The following is a 22174-nucleotide window of genomic DNA, read 5'->3' on the forward strand; positions in this document are numbered from 1 at the left end:
AGTATAGCCTTCAGCTCCCCAATCAGAGAACTTACCAGAGCACACAGGAGGCTGTGTAGCCCATCCAACAGCTCTGCTTATACATGAACAGAGAATACTGCTCATAGCTTTCCATGCTTGCTGAGCACAGTGGTGGCCTCTTCTGACCAGGATATTGAATGCACACTGTTGCCTGATTCATGTACCTAAACAATGACTCATGCAGGTCTTGGGTCTCATCATGCTGCTTCACTAGGCTAGGGAACTTAATTCATAGCCCTACCCACTGCTAAGTTTAGTACCCAGTCCTGACTATCTAGAAAGCCTGACAAGAGTATCCAAGGAACCATGAAATATGTGTTATAGCCTTACTTGGGCAGGGAATCAAGCCAGAAGTTCTATCCAGCTATAGTCAGTCAGTGGCACAACACCAACACAACCCTCAGTGCTTGAACAGTTGCCTCACCCCAGAATAGACGTTAATAGCAGTACCTACCTGGTTAAGGAGGTTAGCAGACACATCCAGAAAACAAACTGAGTTGACTGGTGGAAATTGTCTCTGCCAAAGTGAACCTGCAAAGTCTAGAAAAACAGACATTTATTTAAGTGCATAGATACCAATATAAAGAATCAGGGATAAAGAAAAATCAGATAACTGTGAAACCAACAAAGGAAACTAATAGAGATATAATAGCTGATCATAAAGGGAGATTAATTGTCAGATAAAAAATTAAAATACTTAAAGAAGTTTCTGAACTGTGAGAACACAAAGACAACTAAACAAAACTAGAAAAACAATGCACAAACAAAATGAAAAGTGAAAGAATTGGAATTTTGACTAACAACCTTCCCCCCAGAAATATTAGAGCTAAAAGATATGATAACTAAACCAAAGAAGTTCATGTAGAAGAAAGAATCAGTGACATGGAAGGCAGGACATTTGAAATTATCCAGTTAGAGGAATAAAATGAAATAATGAAAAAGAATAAAGCAAGCCTATGGTACATGGGACACAATGAAAAGGAATAATAATATGGGAATTCTATAAGGAGAATGGAAAGAGAAAGGGAAACAAAGCATATTTAAATCTATGATGGCTAAAACACTTTCCAAACCTTGTGAGAAAAATATACATCTGGATCCAAGGTCTCTAATAGGTAGTTCCTGAAAGGGCTACAGAGAGACATTGTAATTGTCAAACGTTAAAGATAAAGGAATAATTTTAAAATTAGCAATAGAAAAGAGAAAAGTTATATACAAAGGAACCCCCATAAAACTATGGAAGATTTACAATAGAAACTTCTCAGGCCCGGAGAGAATAGAATGACATATTCAAAACATTGAAAGAAAAATACAACCAAGTACACTATAACTGGTGAAGTTGTCTTAAGAAATGGACTGATAAAGGTTTTTCAGAAGGAATGAAAGCTAGAGGGATTCATCACCACTAGACCTGCCTTATAAGAAGTGTGAAATGCTAAAGGGAGTTCTTTAAAAGAAAATAGAAAGATGGTAATTAATGATGTAAAAACCTGAGAAGGCAGTGTAAAAAATCACCTATATTGTAAAAATTGGATTTTGTAATATATCAGTGGTGGTGCGTTATTCATGTACAACTCTATTTAAAAGTTAATAAACAAATATAGAAAAAATAACCATAACTATCATAACCTGTTATTAGTTACATGATATAAAATGTAAATGTTAACATCAGTGATCTAAGTAGAGGGAGGAGAAGGAGAAATAAGCAAAAATACATTAATAGTTGGGAGATTTAATACCCCACTCTCTGCAATAGATAAATCATCCAGACAGATAATTAATATGGGAGTAGTGAATTTGAATAAGACTACAGACTAAATGGACCTAACATACCTATGCAGAACATTATATCTGAGAACACTAGAATATCCATTCTTCTCAAGTGCACATGGAATTCCTAGGCTAGACCATATGTTAGGCCAGAAAAGAAGTCTTAACAAATTCAAAAATATTAAAGTCATACCAAATATCTCCCCTAACCTTAATGGTATGAAAGTAGAAATCAATAACAAGAAAAAAATTAGTAGATGCATGAATACATGGAAATTAAACAAAACTCTCCTGAACAAGCAATGGATTAAAGAAGTTAAAGGGAAAATTAAAAATACCTTGAGAAAAGAAGGTTCACATAAAATCCCAACATGTAGGTGAAGCTGCAAAAACAATTCTAAGAGAAAAATTTATAGCAATAAATACCTAGGTAATGAAGCAAAAAATATCTCAAATAAACAACCTATGCCTTAAGGAACTAGAAAAAAGAACAAACTGAACCCAAAGTGAGTAGAAGGAAGAAAATAATAAAAATTAGAGCAGAAGTAAGTGAAATAGAAAAGAGGAAAGCAATAGAGAAGATTAACCAAACTAATAGTTGGTTCTTTGAAAGGAGGAACAAAATTCAAAACCTTTAGCTAGACTAACTAAGGAAAAAGGTAGGACCCACATCAACAAAATGATAAATAATAAAAGAAGACATTAAAATGATACCACAGAAATAAGAATCATAAAATGCTACTATAAACAAATATGCACCAACAAACTGGACAGCCTAGAAGAGAAGGACATTTCTTAGAAACATATACACTTCCAACACTGAATCAGGAAAAAATAGCAAGTCTGAATAGGCCAATTACTAGCAATGAGATTAATCAGTAATCAAAACTATCCCAATGAAAAAAAACCTCATGACCAGATGATTTCTATCTGGTGAATTTTACTATTAATAATTTACATCAATCTTTCTCAAACTTTTCAAAAACTTGAAGAGGAGGAAATACTCCCAAATTTATTTTACAAGGCCAGTATTGCTGATGCCAAACACAGAAATAGGGAGTACAACTATCTATTATGAACATAGATGGAATATTCTCAGTAAGCTAGCCAGCTAAAGTTTGCTGCTTATTAAAGGGATCATTCATCATGATTAAGAGAAATTTAGACCAGGAATGGAAGAATGGCACAACATATACAAGTCAACCAATGTGATACATAACAGCACATTAATGGAATGAAAGAAAAAAATATCATTATAATCTCAATGGTGAAAGATTAAAAGCTTTCCCTTGAAGACCAGGGACAAGACTTATATTCCTTTTCTTTCTTTCTTTTTTTTTAACCACTCCTAATCAACATAGTATTGGAAGTCCTAGCCAGAGTAATCAGGCAAGAAGAAATATCATTTAAATTGTAAAGGAATACAAGACAATCATTATTTTTATATAATGTGATGTTATATAGTAAATCTAAACACCACCAAAAAACAATTTGGTCTAATCAGTGAATTCAGTGAAGTTGAAGGACACAAAGTTAACATACAAAATCACTAGCACTTCTGTACAGTAACAAATTATCTGAAAAAGAAAGAAAATTATACCATTTACAATAACATCAAAAACAATAAATTACTTAAAAATAAAATTTACTAAGGAGGTGAAAGATCTTCACTGCAAATGACACTGATGACACTCATGATAGAAATTGGGTAAGATATACATAAATGTAATATTATCTTGTGTTTATTGGAAGAATTAATATTGCTAAAATGTTCATACTACTCACAGCCATTTATAAATTTAATGTAACCCTTATCAACTTCAGTGGCTGGTGTAGCTCAGTGGATTGAGCGTGGGCTGCAAACCAAAGTGTCGCAGGTTTGATTCCCAGTCAGGGTACATGCCTGGGTTGCAGGCTATGACCCCCAGCAACCGCACATTGATGTTTCTCTCTCTTTCTCCCTCCCTTCCCTCTCTGAAAATAAATAAATAAAATCTTAAAAAAAAGATTTCAGTGGCATATAACACAAAAGTAAAAAACAGAAACAAAAACACAAAGCATAAAATTTATATGGAACTACAAATGATTCCAAAGAAATCCAGAGAGAAGAACAAAATGAGAGGGATCACACTTCCTGATTTCAAGTATATTATAAGCTATTGTAATCAAAACAGTGTATTGCTATTTGGCATACTAGCATAAACATGGGTCAAAGGAACAGAATAGAGAGTTTATACGCACACCCAAAGCCTGTACAGTCAACTATTTGTCAAGGGAGCCAAGAATATTCAATGAATAAAAGAAAATTTTTCAATAAATTTTGCAGAAAAAATTGGATAGTCACATGTAAAAGAATGAAACTGGGCCCTTGTCTTACATCACTTATCTTACATCATGTAGTTAAATGAATTAAGTACATAAATTCTGAAACCATGAAATTCCTAGAAAAAGACGTATGAAAAGGTTTCTTGATGTGGGTCCTGGCAATGAATTTTGCATATGATACCCTACGCGTGAGCAACAAAATAAAAAATAAACAAGATGATATGCATCAATGTAAAAATCTGCACAGCAAAAAAAATTAGCAAAGAGAAAAGACAACCTACAGTATGAGAATAAATTATTAAAATTGTATATCCAAGAAGGGGCTAATATTCAAAATATATAAAGAGCTCATACAGCTTAATAGCAACCTTCCCTTAAATATTCTCATTTAGGCCCTGGCTGGTGTAGCTCAGTGGATTGAGTGCGGGCTGCGAACCAAAGTGTCACAGGTTTGATTCCCAGTCAGGGTACATGCCTGGGTTGCAGACCATGACCCCCAGCAACCACACATTGATGTTTCTCTATCTCCTTCCCTTCCCTCTCTAAAAATAAATAAATAAAATCTTTTAAAAAAAAGAAACTCACTTATTAAAAAAAATCTCATTTAAAAATTAGTGAAGAACCTGAACTGACATTTTTTTTCAAAGAAGGTATACAAAGACCATCAGGTACATGAAAATATGCTCATCATCACTGGTCATTAGGGAAATGAAGATTAAACCACAATGAGATATCACCTCGTACTTGTTAGAGTGGCAATTATAAAAAAGACAAAATACAAGGGTTGATGAGGATGTGGAGAGGTAAGGAACCCTTGTGCACATTGATGGGAATGTAAATTGGTTCAGCCACTGTGTGAAGCAGTGTGGACATATGGAGGATCCTCCAAAAATTTAAAATTATATAGAACACTTATATGATTCAAGAATTCTACTTCTAGAAATCTGTCAAGAAATGAAACCTGAAAGATACCAGCATCCCTAAGTTAACAGCAGTGTTATTTACAGTAGGCAAGAAATGGAGACAAGTCAAGTGTTGATCTCGTCTGTGGAGAAATGGATAAAGAAATTTTGTTTTATATACATGAGGTCTGTCTGGAAAATATCCAGCCACATGCTATGAAAAATAGTCATATATGAAGAAGATACAAAAAATATTGTACATAGGACAATGATTCCTAGTACCCTTCAAAGTAGCCACCTTGGGACCTCATACAGTTCTCCCAGTGTCTCTTCCACTGTTCAATACATGCAAAATCCTTTGATGGAATCACCATCAGATATCTGGTCATAGTTTCCTGAATCTCACTGATGGTCTGAAATATCTTCTCTTTCAAAGGTGATTTTATTTTTGGGAAAAACCTGAGGTCATAGGGTGCCAAAGTAGGGGGATGAGTCACCTGGATGATTTAATATTTTGCCAAAAATCTCTGCAGGAGAGGTGATGCATGAGCGGGCACATTGTCATCATGAAGCTGCCAATCACTAGTTCCCTATAGCTGCAGCTATCAAAATCTCAGACACTGTAGTTTTTGAAATCCTCAATCAGCTTCTAGTTCTCCCATGGTCAGTTTCCAATCTTTGTTGACTGCAGCCTGAACATAATCAACATTCTAAGGTGTTCTGCTTGTTGTAGGCCTTCCAGAATGTGGATAACGTTCAAGAGATTTTTGACCATATTTGAAGCGCTTGTGCCACACTTTTTTGTGTGGCCCTCATTGCATCATCCCCAAAAGCCTTCTGAACCATCTGAATAGTTTCTGCACAGGAATGCTCAAGCTTAATGCAAAATTTTAGGCAGGTTTTTTGCTCTGCTCACTCAGTCATTTTGAATGTGACAGCCATCCAATACACATGCCCACTCAATGGCATCCACCACCCCTACTGACTAGTACAATGAAGTTGTCATTGTTTATGCAGGCACATTCCAGTCCACTCTCCTTGACTGTCAGGTTACATAGATGTCAGAAACTGTTCTCTTACATTAACAATGGCTGGACTTTTTCCAGACAGACCTGAATACACACACACACACACACACACACACACACACACACACACACAAACACACACACACTGTGTAATGATCTATGGAACAATATTTGGACATAAAAATTTAAGAATTCCTGCTATTTTTAGCAATATGAATGGGCTTTGAGGGTATTATACTAAGGGGAATATGTCAGACAGAGAAAAGAGAAATACTTTATGATCTCACTTGTATGTGGAATCTAAAAAAGAGAAAACCACAACAAACTTTATTCATAGAAAAAGATCAGATTCGTGTTTACCAGGGGCAATGTTGGGAGATCTGAAGTACAAACTTCCAGTTATGTAATAAATAGGTACTGGGGACATAATGTACAACATGATAATTATAGTTAACATCATTATATGATGTTTATAAAAGTTGATAAGAGTAAATCTTGAGTTTTCATCAGTAAAAAACAAATATTTTTTGATTTGTCTTTTAGTGTGCTTATATGAGATGCTAACCAAAGTTACTTCAGTAATCATTTCACAATGCAGAGAGGCTCAAAAGTTGGCTTACAGTTTTGAGTATATGAATTAGTTTATTCTTGTATTATTATTTATTAATTATTGCATTATTTTTCACATGAATAACTGTAAATCTAATTTTGCCGTACATTGTATACAAGTATGTAAGTAAAACCTTTATGCTGTACACCTTGAATTTATTCAGCAATGCATGTCAAGTTTGTCTCAATGCAATTGGAAACTGGGAGCAAATGAATAGAGTTTAGATTGGGTAGAATTTTGTTTATTGATGGGATTATGCTTGGCAAACATCACTGGCAGCAGTGGGTTAAGGTTGTCTGAGATGACTTTATAAACTGCCTAAAATGATGCCTTAGGAAGAGGAAAGAACCCTTTTTTGTTAAGTTCTAATATTATTCTTAGAGAACAATAGACATTTGGTATGGTCAAAAGATTAGAAGAAAGAGAGTAGGAGAAGAAAGTAAAAGAAATAGTTTAAAATGCGGATAGAGAGAAAAATGGCAGGTTGGCCCAAGTACCATTTTTGATACCAGGATGCCTGCACCATCAGCAAACAAAAATTCATCTTAGTGGTTCATGTGTTCTATTAACTGTATCCCTTTGTTTTCTCTGAGTGGAGCTGCAAATGCCACAGTCCAGGAGCAAGTACCTCAAACATATTGACATGTTTTCTTTCCTACTTTGTTTCTTGTGTTTTTCCCCAATGTATTATACTGTCCTTATTCTTCAAAACCAGTTGTTCAACAAGCCCAGTTAATTCTGCCTCCTCGATAGCCGTCGTACCTGTTCACTTTGCCATCCATCTCTACTAGTTAATATCTATCTCTGCATCCATTCCAACTTCTTGCATTGAGTCCACTATTGTCTTCTACTGGATTAATACTACAGCTTTGTAGCTGATCTCTTTGCTTTAAATCTTTCCAAACCCATTCTTCATTCTTGAGACAGAAGAATGAAAAAAAATGCCCCAACTATGAGTAAATCACAGCCCTGCTTCATTCAGATCTTTCAAGGAATCTCCATTAACCTCAGAATAAAATGTAATTACCTTAACATGATCTGGAAGGCTCTTTATTAACAGCTTTTGATTATATGTTTAACTTCATCACTTGCTATTTTTCTCCATATTCCTTACTACAGCCAGACTAAATTTCTTCCATATTTGTGCTTTCCCTTGTTTATGAGCCTTTATAAATGTTGTCTTCCAGCCCACTCCTCTTCCTTTTACCCATTCTTCAGCAAGATAATATCTGAAGGAAAGGATAGATAAATCATTTATTTTTTAAAAGTTCAGATCTAATTGCATTAAGCACATGGTTGTCCCAGTTGCCCTTTCCAAGACCAGAGCCTGGTAAATGTTTTAAGGAAGCAGAGGTAGCAGCCCTCACCTTACAAGTCTGTGTATTCTGGATGGTTGTTTTTTTTTTTAAAGGCAAAGGTTTAGTTATTTAAATTTTCCAGAGTAGGAAAAGCTCTGACATTATGAAGATATATTTTCATTTCTGTGAGTCAGCAAGGTATCTCTCCCCCTCTTTCTTTGTGCATCTCTCTGTGTTCCTGCCTTTGTTTCTCTTGCGCGTGCACACACACACACACACACACACACACACACACACACACACACACACACTCCACCTACGAGACATCAGACAAAAACAGTAATGAGAGCATTATTAGAGATAATAATTATGGCTCACATCAACATTTGGAGAGAGTGCTCAATATACAGATTTTATACTAAACATGGGGAAAACTTTTTCAAGGAAACGATTTTCTCATAGGTTTTTTGAAACACAAATCATTCAAAATCTTCAACATTAAGATCAAGGTTAGCCCTCAGTAACGTTGCTGAAAGGAGTGAATGTATGAAAGACTTTTTTTGGTGGGGGATGTATGCATTTCCTGTCTTTCATTGCACTTCCTTTCTTCCCCTTCTGTTTTCAACATCCCTTTAAAAATGCCACGTACAATGGCATTCTGTATATCCCTCCGAGTACAGTGGGATCATTATGTGTCTGCTACTTTGTTTTGGGATTAATACAGTTGAATGGACTATTTTGGCAGTCCGATCACATTACCCTGAACTTTGAGACAACTACCCTTGTTAGGTGATAAGAACAATGTTTGACAAACTCTCATTTGTTCTATTGAAATGCTTAAATGATGGAGTACCATTGAAGTCCACGTAGAGTATCCCATGAGGAAAACACATCACTAGTATGCATACATTTTTGTTATACTTGATAAATTCAAAATGTTATAGCTATCGCTCACATTCTGTCATGTTAGGGTGATTTTGGCTTAATTCACACCAAAAATAATCTCTATAAAATCCGATCAGTTATGGTGACCTAATGAAGCTTTCTGAAATCTCCCATATAAATGTGTTTTCTTTAATCTTTCCTATAAAAATAATATATGTAGTAGGTTGGCTTAAATTTTAATACTGACCTACAACAGGATGGCAACAATGGGGAGATCCAAGAATAGCTGTTTATTACTTATGAACTGGATGAATTAAAAACAGATGAAAGAGAAGTTGTTTCTAAAAGGTTTTGCTACCTGCTGGAACTCACCCACCTGAGGGTTTATACTACCTATTTATGTCTTTTCCGTATTTATGTCTTTGCTACTATTATATTGCTAGATCATTGCCAAATTTTGCTTGAATATAGCAACATAATTATGCCTTATTTTAGTCATCACAATTATATGATTTTTAACATTATTTTTCTTTTTTCCTTTTAAAATTAAGTTTGAACAGAATAAGTATAATGTTTATCTCTTTTTACTGGATAATAATTGATAGAATGTTATAGTAGTTTCATGCATACGATGTAATGATCCAGTGTGTGTCTGTTGCAAAATGATGACCACAATACATCCAGTTAACATCCATCATCACACATAGTTACAGAATTATTTTTTTGTGATGAGAACTTTTAAGATCCATTTTCCTAGCTACTTTCAAATATGCAATACAGTGTTATTTATGATAGTCATCATGCTGTCCATTACATCCCTCAGACTTAGTTACTAATAAATGGAAATTTGACCTTTTTACCTCTTTCACCCATTTAATGATCCCATTCTCCAGCAACCACCGATTTTTGTCCGTATTTATGAGCTCGGTTTTGTTTTTAGATTCCACATATCGCTGAGATTATATGACATTTACCTTTTTCTGTCTGACTTGTCTCACTCGACATAATTCCCTTAGGTTTATCTGTGTTGTTGCAAGTGGCAAGACCTCGTTCTTTTTATGGCTTATTAATATTCCATTGTATATATGTGTGTGTATATATATGACTTAATAGTTGTATACAAATAGTATCTTCAGGTAAAAGTAGAGAAATCAGTGAATCTTCTAGGGAGTTTGTCTTTGTGACCAAACATAACCATCTGTTTTAAATGTGGTTTCCAGCACGGATAGATAATCAGTGAATTTTGAGAACCCCAGAGTTATGTGGATAAGGCATTCAAATGATTGGACACACTTTTAACTTTCTATCCAGAAATCTGGCATCTTTTAACTTGTTAACATAACCACTCTTTGCCACTTGTATAATTAAAAATAAACGTATAAAACTCTGAATAATAATAGCAGCTACCTTATGACAGTGCCCAGTATTTATCAGCCCCACGTGAGGCCATTTAATCTTCATAACATTTGTAAGAAACAACCCTAAATGTTTTCCTTATTTCATACAAGAGGAGCCTGAGCTTCAGAAGTAGGTAATAAAAACTGTCTACTTATAACTAGTGGATCTAGGATTTAAAAAGGCTCATCTGATTCCATACCCTGAAATGGAAGTGCTTACCTATCTATAAGAGGATTATTGATCTGGAGCATGTGTTGACTAAATAACTTTTGGATTCCCAGTTATGAGTTTTCAGGAGTTTTCCTCTTTCTCTGTCTACCGCTTTTGGCTTGTACTTCTCCACCATTAGCTCCAGCTCTTATTTCATGTTTTTCTTTGTTAGTGATGTCTTTTTCCAGAGTGTAGGACACACTAGCCAGGCTAGCAGGCAAACGTTCCTCCTCAAACACTGAGTCACGGTCTTGGCATCATTAGTATTTAGAGCCTAAAACACCTGCTTTTAAATGCTAACATTGTTGCTTACCAACCCTTAACTTGGGTTAGCAAACAACTTGGACAAGCACCCCTCTGTAGCACAGTCTTCATCATTATATAATGAGAGTAATAGTAGTACCTGCATTATATAGAAATGCCTTGAATATTAAATGATTTAATAAATGTATAACACTGGACATATTGCCTGGCATATAATAATTAGTTAATATTTATTAGCTATTATTTGTGATAACATCATTGCTTTTATCACTTCTATAGGAAACATTATCAGAGAAGAAGTCTTAATAAGTTGAATTTTAAATAGCACTTGTATTTTGTAACAGTGGAATTTTTATTAGTGCTTTATCACTAAAATAACTGACAGCCATATTACAATCACTAGCAACATTTTCAGAATTTTCAATGTGTTGTGTTACATTACATGATGGAGGGTGGAGTAAAAGGGGAACATTTTTATGATGCTTAAGGTGACTGCTAATTTTGTTCTGTTCTGCTTTCTTATGTACGGTAACATTTGGATTTCTAGGAAACATGTATAAAACTGAGGTACATCTGAGTGATAGAAAAAGGTCTTTTGTTTTTATTTTTAAATTGTAGTTAAGCTTTTAATTGTCAAAATTCAATGTGCAGACTATTTTTTTCAATGCTATCTCAATTGCCAAGGAAATTCAATGACAACAAACTAAGAAAGAGCTTTGTCTAATTGGCAGGTTTAAAGACTTGGTCTCAATGGAGAGAGGAATTTGCATGGATAATATAAAACAATAACCAGTAAAAACATCTATCACATTTTCTTGAATTATATTCAAATATAAATGCCTCTAATGTCCTGGGGTTTCAGGTTGTATCTACAAACATTCCACTTGGCCTCAGTCCTTTTCTTGCTTTCTGTTTCATGTTGAAAATGGGATGAGTTACTTCTCAAACTGAAAAACTAGACTGGGGATTGATTGTCAAGTTGTATTCCCCAAAGCCCCATGGGGCCCTCAATCTATTTTCATAAACAAAGTTTTATTGGAACACACAACCATGCTCATTTGTTTACATACTGTCTGTGGCTGCTTCACATTGTAACAGCAAAGCTGCACAGTTGCAGCGGAGACCATATGGACAGCAAAGCCACAAACATTTACTGTCTGGACCTTTACAGAAAAAAGTTTGCCAGTCCTAAAGTTAACAGATCTAAATATACACATGAGAGCTTATTTCAACTTGATGCTTCATACACTTGTTACGGGAAAAATGACCTCTTTCCATAAGATTTTACTATGGCTATTGATTAAAAAGGGCTACTGTTTCATATATATTAGTCTTTTTCTTTTCATTTAGACTATAAACTCCCATAGCATGAACTGTATAATAGGAATATCCCTATAGAAAATATAAAATGTTCCTGGTTGGTGTGGCTCAGTGGATTGAGTGCCAGCCTGAGAAACAAAGGGTCGCTGGTTGGATTCCCAGTCAGGGCACATGCCTGGGTTGTGGGCCAGGTCCCCAGTAGGGTGCATGCAGGAGACAGCTGCACATTGATGTTTTTCTCCCTTTCTCTCTCCCATGTCCTCTCTCTAAAAATAAATAAATAAGAGCTTTTTTAAAAAATAGAAAAAAGAAAATTAAGATATTGCAAAAGAAAATAGGAAATGTGACTATTAAAATATAATGGGGCAACTGATTCATCTTTTATCTGATCACTTTATTTTGTGAACATGTTAACTACTTTGTTAGAGCAGCTTATTGAGGTAACAAAAAGTACATTGGCTTAATAGTTCATAAGACTTGAAACAAGATAAGGAGTTATGGGTATTAAAAGCATGAAAACAAGATGTTATGAACATCATCTAGTTAGTTCCTATAGGCATCACTAAACATGACCCTTTTTATTGATGATTGAGTTTATTTAGACCTGTATTTGTATACATCGTGTGTTTCTCCTCAGAAAAATTTCCACAAATTTTATAAGTTTTTTTCCGCTTTTGCTCATTTAGTTCTATCCTTGTTAGTTATTTCCATAACTCTTTGCTTATTCTTGGCTTCTCTAAGTTCTCTCTCAGTTTGGGGTCCAGAACTGAGACCCCTCAAATAGAGCACACAACATTGCAAGAGTGATATTGGGATTGCCCTCTCACCCATGTGATCTTGGGATAGGTATTGTGCATCATAATTACCACCAGCAAATGTAATTCATGTGAAGGTCACCTCCCAAAGCCTCCTTTGTCTTTTTAAAAATAAGTTTGGATGAACATTGGTAGTAGAGTTTTCCAGGCACAGAACCCAGTGGGAGTTAGCCCCCTGTAAGGACTGCAGGACTTCTGCAGTTCATCTGCACGTGGTATAGTTACCCGCCCTGGGGAGATGCTGCTGCTTATGTGAAAATCAGACATGAAAGGAGAAACTCCAAAGCAAGGTGATTTATTTGCTTTCTGGTAAACTTGATTTTGTTTTGTAACCTTTGAAACGGATTTTATGAGTGATACTATTAAAATGTATACTCTAGAGTGAATTGTTCATCATTGTTGCTCTGCTGGGCCTCAGGATTACCTGTCTGCACTGCAGTGCAACTTTTCTTAATATTTACATTTGAAATACCAACGGATCTTAAGACATCTCATATATTTCCATGTATCAAATGGGATTCACAAGAAGTAAGGGCTTCCATCCGAAATAAAAATATTAAATTTCTCTTAAAAATGCATAGTGCTTTTTAAACCAGTGTTTTTTTTTATACTTCCGAAATAAAATATGTGACCCTTGTGGCTATGTTTTAATATTCTAAAAGGTAGATGAAATCATTATTCAAGGATAGTTGTAGCATAAATAGAAACAGAATAAACAATTGGCACCTCATTTATAATATAGTGCAATGCACCAGCCATTTATTAAGCCATTACTTGGTTAAATCACGGTTCAGACTTTGGGGAATGCTGAGATGAGGTCAGATGTCTGTGTTTGAATGGAGAAGATTCAAGAAAGACAGGAGCACATTTCACTTTAGTGTATGTAGGTCCATTAGCATGACTTAAGCTTCTATCTTTCCAAGAATGAAAATGATACCAGAATTGGGACTTGGAGTTCCAGATGAATGCCCGAGAACTTATTTCATTGTTACAACAAATGCATGCACTAATATTACTAACTACTAACTAAATATTACTAACTCTGTAGGTCAGGGTTCCCGGGGCCACAGACCATACCTGGCCTGTTAAGAACCTGGACCCAGCTCTGGCTGGCGTAGCTCAGTGGATTGAGCACGGGCTGCGAACCAAAGTGTCACAGGTTCAATTCCCAGCCAGGGCACATGCCTGGGTTGCAGGCCATAACCCCCAGCAGCCGCACATTGGTGTTTCTCTCTCTCTCTCTCTCTATCTCCCTCCCTTCCCTCTCTAAAAATAAATAAAATCTTAAAAAAAAAAAGAACCTGGACCCGAGGGAAGCTCACCTGAGCTCTGCCTCCTGTGCACCCCCTATTCCCCTGGTGGAGAAACCAGTCTCTAGTGCCAAAAAGGTTGGGGATCGCTGCTGTAGATAGAGAAATGGGAACCTGGACAATTTGTTGTTACTTTATTGAGATCTGTCATCAGTTCATTTCTCTGTGATGTAGACTTTGAGCCCATAATACTACAGTTGCATTGGCATATAAAATGCCAAAATGCGTGTTCTTTTTATTTCCCTTGCACGGATTTTTATTCGGTTTACCAGTTCTGCACAATACCTAAGATTAAGAGGTGATGGGGATGGGGCTAGGCCCTGCATCGAATTGCATTTTCCCTGAACATTACATTTACATGTCCATTTTTCAGAAGTGGATTTATGTTGCTTTTCAAGTGCACCCTAGCATATGATCAAACAACAACTGAATGAATAAAATAAAGTAATATTTAGATTGCTTAATTTGGAATTGCTCACATCACATAAACTAGTGAAACTTTACCTTGCTGATAATTTTCTTTTCCTTGGTAACTTACAATATAAAAATTAAAGCCTTTGAAGATTATCTTACATTGTATTTCCTGGTATTTCCATACAGATATTGAGTTACTGGAGAGTGTTTCTTGAGTTGGCCATTCACACTTTACATTACTGTTTTTAATAAACACAGTACTCTTAATAGAAAGAGGTAATTTAGGTCTATATGGCTGCCATTTATTTAGACACCTACTTTAGAATGTTTTCTTCTAATTGAAAGATAAGAGGAAAATAAACTGGTCAATGGCTGTTGTGGACTGGCTTGTTTCATTTTTCATAGAGATAACATATTTCAAATTCCTGAGTTATGGTATTGAAAATGACAGGCCAGCTCCTTGTTGAGGGAAGTGTTAGGGTAGCCCTAATGCAAAATCTCATTAACACAACTGTCAGGATTCCTCTATTTTGTCATCACCTCCCCTTTACTCTAAGAAGGAACTGCCATTTTGAGTGAGTATACTGCCAAAGAGGCATTTACAAATAAATGAAAAATGTCACAATTGATTTCACTCTTTCCAGAATACAGTGTGTCAGCTTTGTCACAAAGTATCTTTTTTACTCTCTGTTTTAGATCTCCCAGCTGAACATTGGAAACAGCTTTTGGTGGTTTAGGGACTCTTTCATTTGACCCCAGGTAAGCTGACAATTGGCGACCTTTAATAAATATTTGTAAAACCACCCAGCCATTTGAGAATATAAAAATCCTTTTCACACTTCTTTCTGTAACTGATGTTTTTGCCAGAAAGCATTCAGATGTTGGTGGTATTATTCACTTACATTTTTGGACATTGGGGAAAATTATTTCATGCCTTATAAAACATTGTAAAATTTTACAAGTTTATTTCACATTATTTTTCCCTGTACAATGAATGGTTCATTATTATCATGCTAAATCTAATAATAAAACTAACAATAGTAACTAACAACAAAACTAACTTGTAAAGAAGATATTTTGGTTTGCTTTTTCTCTATTTTGAAAGAACTCAATAGATGTCTACATTTTTATCACTTTTAAAAATTAATTTTATATAAAATGCATAAGTCATATAATTTATATAAAAGATCATTGATACACATTCTTTCTTGACATCACCTTAAATCAGTCCACCAGCAGTACTACTATCATTCTGACATTACTGAGGTCTTACTCTGTGCCATTTACCATACTGAGCAATCATATGAATTGGTTTATAAAAATGTAGTATAGTAGAATTTGAAACCTAAGTAAACATAGATCTGAAGAAAAGAAACTAATTAGAAATTGCTAGCAGTATTTTCATTACGTACATTAAAGTAAATCTTCATACAATTATATTTTAAGAGATTTTAATCAATATAATTAGTTATAGATCATGCCATCATTTGAGATTATTTAGGTCTCTCCTTGAAAGATCATGAAATGGACTAATTAGCAATATTCTGTTGCTTCTGGAAAATAGAAGTTGAAGTAATTTACTCGTTTATTCAACAAGTATTTATTGAGCATCCATTAACTGCCAGCTGTTTTACGTTGATGACATGATTGTGAAGAATACGTATCTATTTCTCTTACCATATTGCTCATCTTTAACTCCAATCTCATACTAGACATTTATTCCTAAAATATTAAAATTCAAGTAACGTGAATTTCCAAGAAAACTTTTCAGAAACTTTTTTCACTCAATACTTATTATGTCATATCCCACATTTCCTTTAGTTTTTTTCCATTTAATTTTAATTAGGAATAAAGTAAATAAAAATTATGAAAAGAATTTCATGAAGAATCGTGGTAGAAATTATTTTTGACGACCACATAGCTGAATGATCTTCCATAAAAATTTTACATACTGATTTATTTTTCTCTAAATTACAACATTGGAATGTATGACAACATAGTGTAATATGTGCTGAAGAAATTCATGTCAGAAAGATGAAAAAGAGTTAAATAAAATATAAGTTAATTATCAAGGGATTTGATGGATGTAAAAGTAGAATATTTAATTAGTAAATTTAAAGTGGGTTAAACAATCAACCATTCATTGTGTCCTGAGTATGTGGCATGTGCATGACAATGCAATGGATGATATAAAATGTTTTTTAAAACACTCAAGAAGCATTAGTGGGCTGCATTTATGATTTTCACTATTTTGGAAGGTAGAGGAATTCAGGATGTTTTCTGTTACAAAACTATGTACAATTTTAGGAAAACAGAATAGGCAGTGAAAAAATAATACAGAATTAGGGAATAGGAGCATGTGGAAGTTGATGCTGTGTATGAGGTGAAGACAGCATTAGTGAGAGCTATTATGAGGTGAAGACAGCATTAGGGAGAGTTAGAAAATGGTTAAATCTGTGTGCTGTGGAATTTTCAGAGCAGGCATTTTACACATTGGCATGAGCTGTTCTATGATAGATGAAGAAAATTTGGGAAGATGCAAGAGATAAATAGACAACTTTCTATTTTTTTCCCTTGGGTGACTGCACAGCATGAACCATCCAGGGAGACTGACAGTGTAAGAAGCAGAGGTTAGTGACTATAATAGGAGATTTGTCCGGAGAAGTTGCTGAATGTGAGGAGTGGTAAATAGAGTTGGGGTCCTCAAAGCCAGGCAGAGTAGTTCAAACCTAGACAGTGGGCTTTTGTAAGTTCTTGAGCTGGGAGTGCCATTCCGAAGGCAGGGCCTTCTGTGAAATGACCTTGTGCTGGAATAGAGGCAGCAGGGCTGGCTTGCAGGGAGCTGTGGACACCCATCCATACACAAGAGGAATAGGTTGAATTTGGGTAGTGATGGGGGAATGAATGAAGAAATACAATGTAAGCAGTTCAGCTATGTTTTACTGATACTTATTTATGAATTTAACACATTCTAGATATAGTAAATAACAATCAGGTTAAATTATTTTGATTACCTCTTTTATATTTAATGAAAAACATCTTTCTAATATGTTTTATAGTCTACTCTTTCCGTAGTTTCTCTTTTGTCTTTCCTTCATTCTTTCCCTCTCCCTCTTTCTCCTTTGTACCCTTTTCTCTGTCCTTTCTTTTCCACTTTCCCATTTAAAAAAGTAAAATTTTAGGGCAGTTTTTATTAAATTAATTTTAACAATTAATCATCATTTAAAATATGATCTGAACATATTTAAAAATCACATAGGCTTAAAATGAAAACATAGCAACCTTCTTCTGTATCTCCCCACTTCTGCTCCTGAGATAAACATTTTCAATGGTTGTAATTTTTCTTCTCAAAGCTCTATGCTTTTATAGTTATTTCTTAATTTATAAATTATTGATATTATCATTGAATTCTTGTTTTATTGTTGAAAATGTGTTTTTCTATGATCTTCTATCCCACCATCCCAAATATCCTCCTTTCACTTTAATTACAAAGTTATATCGTAGTTCATAAAATTAATGGTTTTTACATATATAATAAGTAAATGAATTTATATCGTTTACTTCTAAGGTACGTCATGTAGTATGGCTGTTTCTTTTCCATGTAGTTTAAACATTTTTCCTGAAATTTTCATTTTCCTTTTTTGTTTGCTTAGTTTTCTTCATATCTGTTCCTATTTGTTTCCAAATGTTCTAAAATCTATCTATTAAATGGCAATCAATAACATTTTTAAGTGATATTTTGTTGTTGTTGTTAAAAGAGTGGCCTTTTATGCCTTTATTATTAAAGATAGAAGCCCAATGAAAGATTTTAGTATTAACCTTAAGATATGAAAAAAAAGAGAATCCAAAAGAAACTAGTAAAATGTTATTCTGAAAACCAACACAATAAACTCCTCTTGAGCTTGATGGGGAGAGAGAGAAACACTGGGAAGAAGGAGGGGAATGTGTTCAGATTAGAATAGTCTATTAGAGATATTAAACATGTTTTTTTTTTGTTTGGCCTGGAGATGCCCCTGTTGTATCCCCTCCTCCTGCTGCACACATTTTAACTGTTGTTTCCAGACCTGGTACAACTGTGCTGGAACCTTTCTGCTTTTTGTATTCGTACCCATGTCACCCACATCTCATTGTTGTCTCAGATGGCTTTCTAATAAAGGGTTCCTGGAGAAGTTTTCTGACTCCTTAAAAGCTTGAAATGTTTTTATTTTACTCACATGCTTGATTGATAGCTCAGGTGAGCACAGGTTGCTTCCTCTTAGAATTTTGGGGCTTTTATTATCTTGCAGTATTTGTGCTGAGTAGTCTGAGGCCATTGTAATTTTGGTACTTCTTTTCCCAGGGAAATTTATGATCTCTTTTTTGAAAATGCATGTGGCTTTCAAACTGGTCTGGCAGATTTGTAATGCTCTTGTTGTTAATATAACTGTTATTGTTATATGATTATTGTGATTTCCTTCTGATTTTCTGCTTATTTCTGCAACTCCTATTAAAAATGCTGGCTATCCTGGATTAATTCTCTGATTTTTTTCACTTCTTTTGTTTCCCCTCTTACTTTTCATTTCTTTTGTTTCTGGCGATTTCCTTGATTTTATCTTTTATTATCATTTCCTAATTTTTAGAAACTTTTAATTCTGTGACTGTTCTTGTTTTATAGTATCCTGTTGTTGATTTATGGTATACTGTATTAATTATATTTTTGAAGTCTTTCTCACTTTGCAGCCTTTTCCCTCTTGGGTCCCCTTTTCTTGTTTGTTTAATGGTGTGTGTGTGTGTGTGTGTGTGTGTGTGTGTGTGTTGGAGGCATTCCTCACATATATATTAGTTATTTTTTTAAAAAAATAATTCTTAAATGCTCATTTTAACAGTGAAACACTAAAAGCTGATAATGATATACTTATGTGGGATTTGTTTTCTGGTAAACTACACTACAGAATGGCAATGAGAAAGCCTTTGCGTTTTCAGCACCTGATGATTGATATATTTTATAAGATCCCAGAAATGCAGGTATTTCTCTCAATTTATTGCTGAAGAAATAGACTCAAATTGCGGTTAAGTAATTTTTTTAAGGTTACACATCATATTAGGTACAATATTCTATTTTTCCTTAGCTCTATATTATTCAAAATCTTCCATTCTTTCTAAGATGTTATTTAATTTACTTTTTCCCTTTTGGAGATATACTTCTTAGTCAAGTTGCATTATGGTAAAACTTGGTGGAAATAATCATAACTCTTTAAACTGCAGATTAAAGGTAACTTAATGTAATTGTACATACATTTGAAATGCTATCTTAAGACTCAGTTTATAGCATTTAAATTAAATGTTGGAAGAGTAAATTTTTTTTAAATGAATTAAAAACACTTCACCAACTTCTACTTTGCTGAGTCACCACATTCTTACATAAAACTATAAGTGGAAAAGGAAGCACGTTCATAAAATCTGGACTCAAATATAAATGTGAATACCATCTTTTGAGAGGGCAATTTAGTAAATCTACATGAACAGCCTTTAGAAATTGATATTTATGACCTAGACATTTACTTTTACAGATGATTTCAAAATTTTGATGATTTACTTGTAGTTTTATTTAGACCTATAGCTTTATTCACAGGTGTAAATAAAACTACAAGTAAATCATCAAAATTATGATGTTCACTATTATATGTGCAAATACAAAATTAGAAACAACCTAAATTCCTAAAATGGGAGTGCCTTTAAATAAGTTATGGTGAAGCTATGTAATGAAGTATTACGTAGTTCTTAAACATGATGTTTTTAAAGGATACTTAGAAATAAAATGTATTCCTTAAAATACCATAAGGAATGTCTGGTATGTTAAGTGAAACAGCAGAATGCTAAATTGCAATCATAGTACAGTGCAAAGAAGGCTAAAATTCATGTACATGTGCATAGAAATAAGACTTGAAGAAAATGTAGCAAATTACAAATAATATTTTGTTTCTAAATTTTTCGATTAGAGAAAATGTAGATATTCTCATTGATGCAATTCTATAATTTCCAGATTTCCTAAAATAACTATATATTACTTTAATAATGAGGAAATTCTTTAAAAGCACTTAAAAGGAAAATAGAAAGACTTTCTCCACTCTCTCTGTTGTTGAGAGTCAGTGAAGCTAAAGGTTCTTTGCTTATTTATTTATTATTTTTTTAATTTTAGTTGTTGTTCAAGTACAGTTTTCTGCCTTTTACACCCATCTCAGCCCACCCCTCCAGCCCTCCCACCTCCCTCCCATTTCCACACCCCCCTTGTTTTTGTCCATGTGCCCTTTATACTTGTTCCTGCAAACCCTTCCCCTTGTCCCCTGAAATTCCCTCCCCCTTCCCCTCTGGTCACTGTCAGCCTGTTCTCTATTTTAGTGTCTTTGGTTATATTTTGCTTGTTTCTTTGTTTTGTTCTTTAGGTTCCTGTTAAAGGTGAGATCATATGGTATTTGTCTTTCACCTCCTGGCTTATTTCACTTAGCATAATGCTTTCCAGTTCCATCCATGCTGTCATAAAGGGTAGGAGCTCCTTCTTTTTTTTTCTGCTTCATAGTATTCCATTGTGTAAATATGCCATAGTGTTTTGATCCGTTCATTTACTGATGGGCACCTAGGTTGCTTCCAACACTTGGCTATTGTAAATTGTGCTGCTATGAACATTGGGGTGCATAGGTTCTTTTGGATTGGTGTTTCAGGGTTCTTAGGATATAATCCTAGCAGGGAAATTGCCAGGTAAAAAGGCAGTACTGACCATTTTTAGTTTTTTGAGGAAATTCCATACTGTTTTCCATAGTGGTTGTACCTGTCTGCAATCCCACCAACAGTGCACTAGGGTTCCCTTTTTTCCACAACCTCTCCAACACTTATTGTTTGTTGCTTTGTTTATGATAGCCATTCTGACTGGTGTGAAGTGGTATCTTATTGTGGTTTTAATTTGCATCTCTCTGATAACTAGCGATATTGAACATCTTTTCATGTGTCTCTAGATCCTCTGTATGTCCTCCTTGGAGAAGTGTCTGTTCAAGTCCTTTGCCCATTTTTTAATTGGGCTGCTTGTCTTCTTAGAGTGGAATTGTGTGAGTCCTTTATATATTTTGGAGGTTAAACCCTTAATATTTGACAGAGGGGACAGCAACAGAAAATGGAGTAAAAATAGCGTCTTCAACAAATGGTGTTGGGAGAACTGGACAGCTGTGTGCAGAAAGATGAAACTCGAGCACCAACTTACACCATACACAAAAATAAATTCAAGGTAGATAAAAGATTTAAATATAAGCTGTGACACCATTAAAGTCCTACAGGAGGACATAGGCAGGAAAATCTCAGATATTCCCATGCAGCATTTTCACTGATATGTTCCCTAGAGCAAGGGACATAAAGGAAAGAATAAACAAATGGGATCTCATCAAAATAAAAAGCTTCTGCACAGCTATAGAAAACAGTATCAAAATAAAAAGAGAACCAACTGTATCAGAAAACATACTTGCCAATGATATCTCAGACAAGGGTTTAATCTCCAAAATATATAAAGAACTCACATGACTCCACTGTAAGCAGACAAGCTAAAGGTTCTTTGGTTGTTTTCTACCTTCTATGTCTCT

The 22174-nt window shown here is 34.6% G+C and overlaps 1 protein-coding gene across 3 annotated transcripts in view; it reads left to right on the plus strand.

Moving 5' to 3' along the window:
* NAALADL2 (N-acetylated alpha-linked acidic dipeptidase like 2) overlaps positions 1-22174 on the plus strand; it is a 1144210-nt gene that overhangs the window by 59141 nt on the left and 1062895 nt on the right. For all 3 annotated transcript variants that reach the window (XM_045851217.1, XM_045851218.1, XM_045851216.1), the window contains exon 2: positions 15267-15329. The gene's annotated coding sequence lies outside the window, so the exon portion shown is untranslated. The remainder of the gene's footprint in view (positions 1-15266; positions 15330-22174) is intronic.

The sequence above is a fragment of the Phyllostomus hastatus genome, unplaced genomic scaffold, assembly GCF_019186645.2.
Source record: "Phyllostomus hastatus isolate PE091 unplaced genomic scaffold, TTU_PhHast_1.1 phas_contig_86, whole genome shotgun sequence".
In the NCBI taxonomy this organism is placed as follows: domain Eukaryota; kingdom Metazoa; phylum Chordata; class Mammalia; order Chiroptera; family Phyllostomidae; genus Phyllostomus; species Phyllostomus hastatus.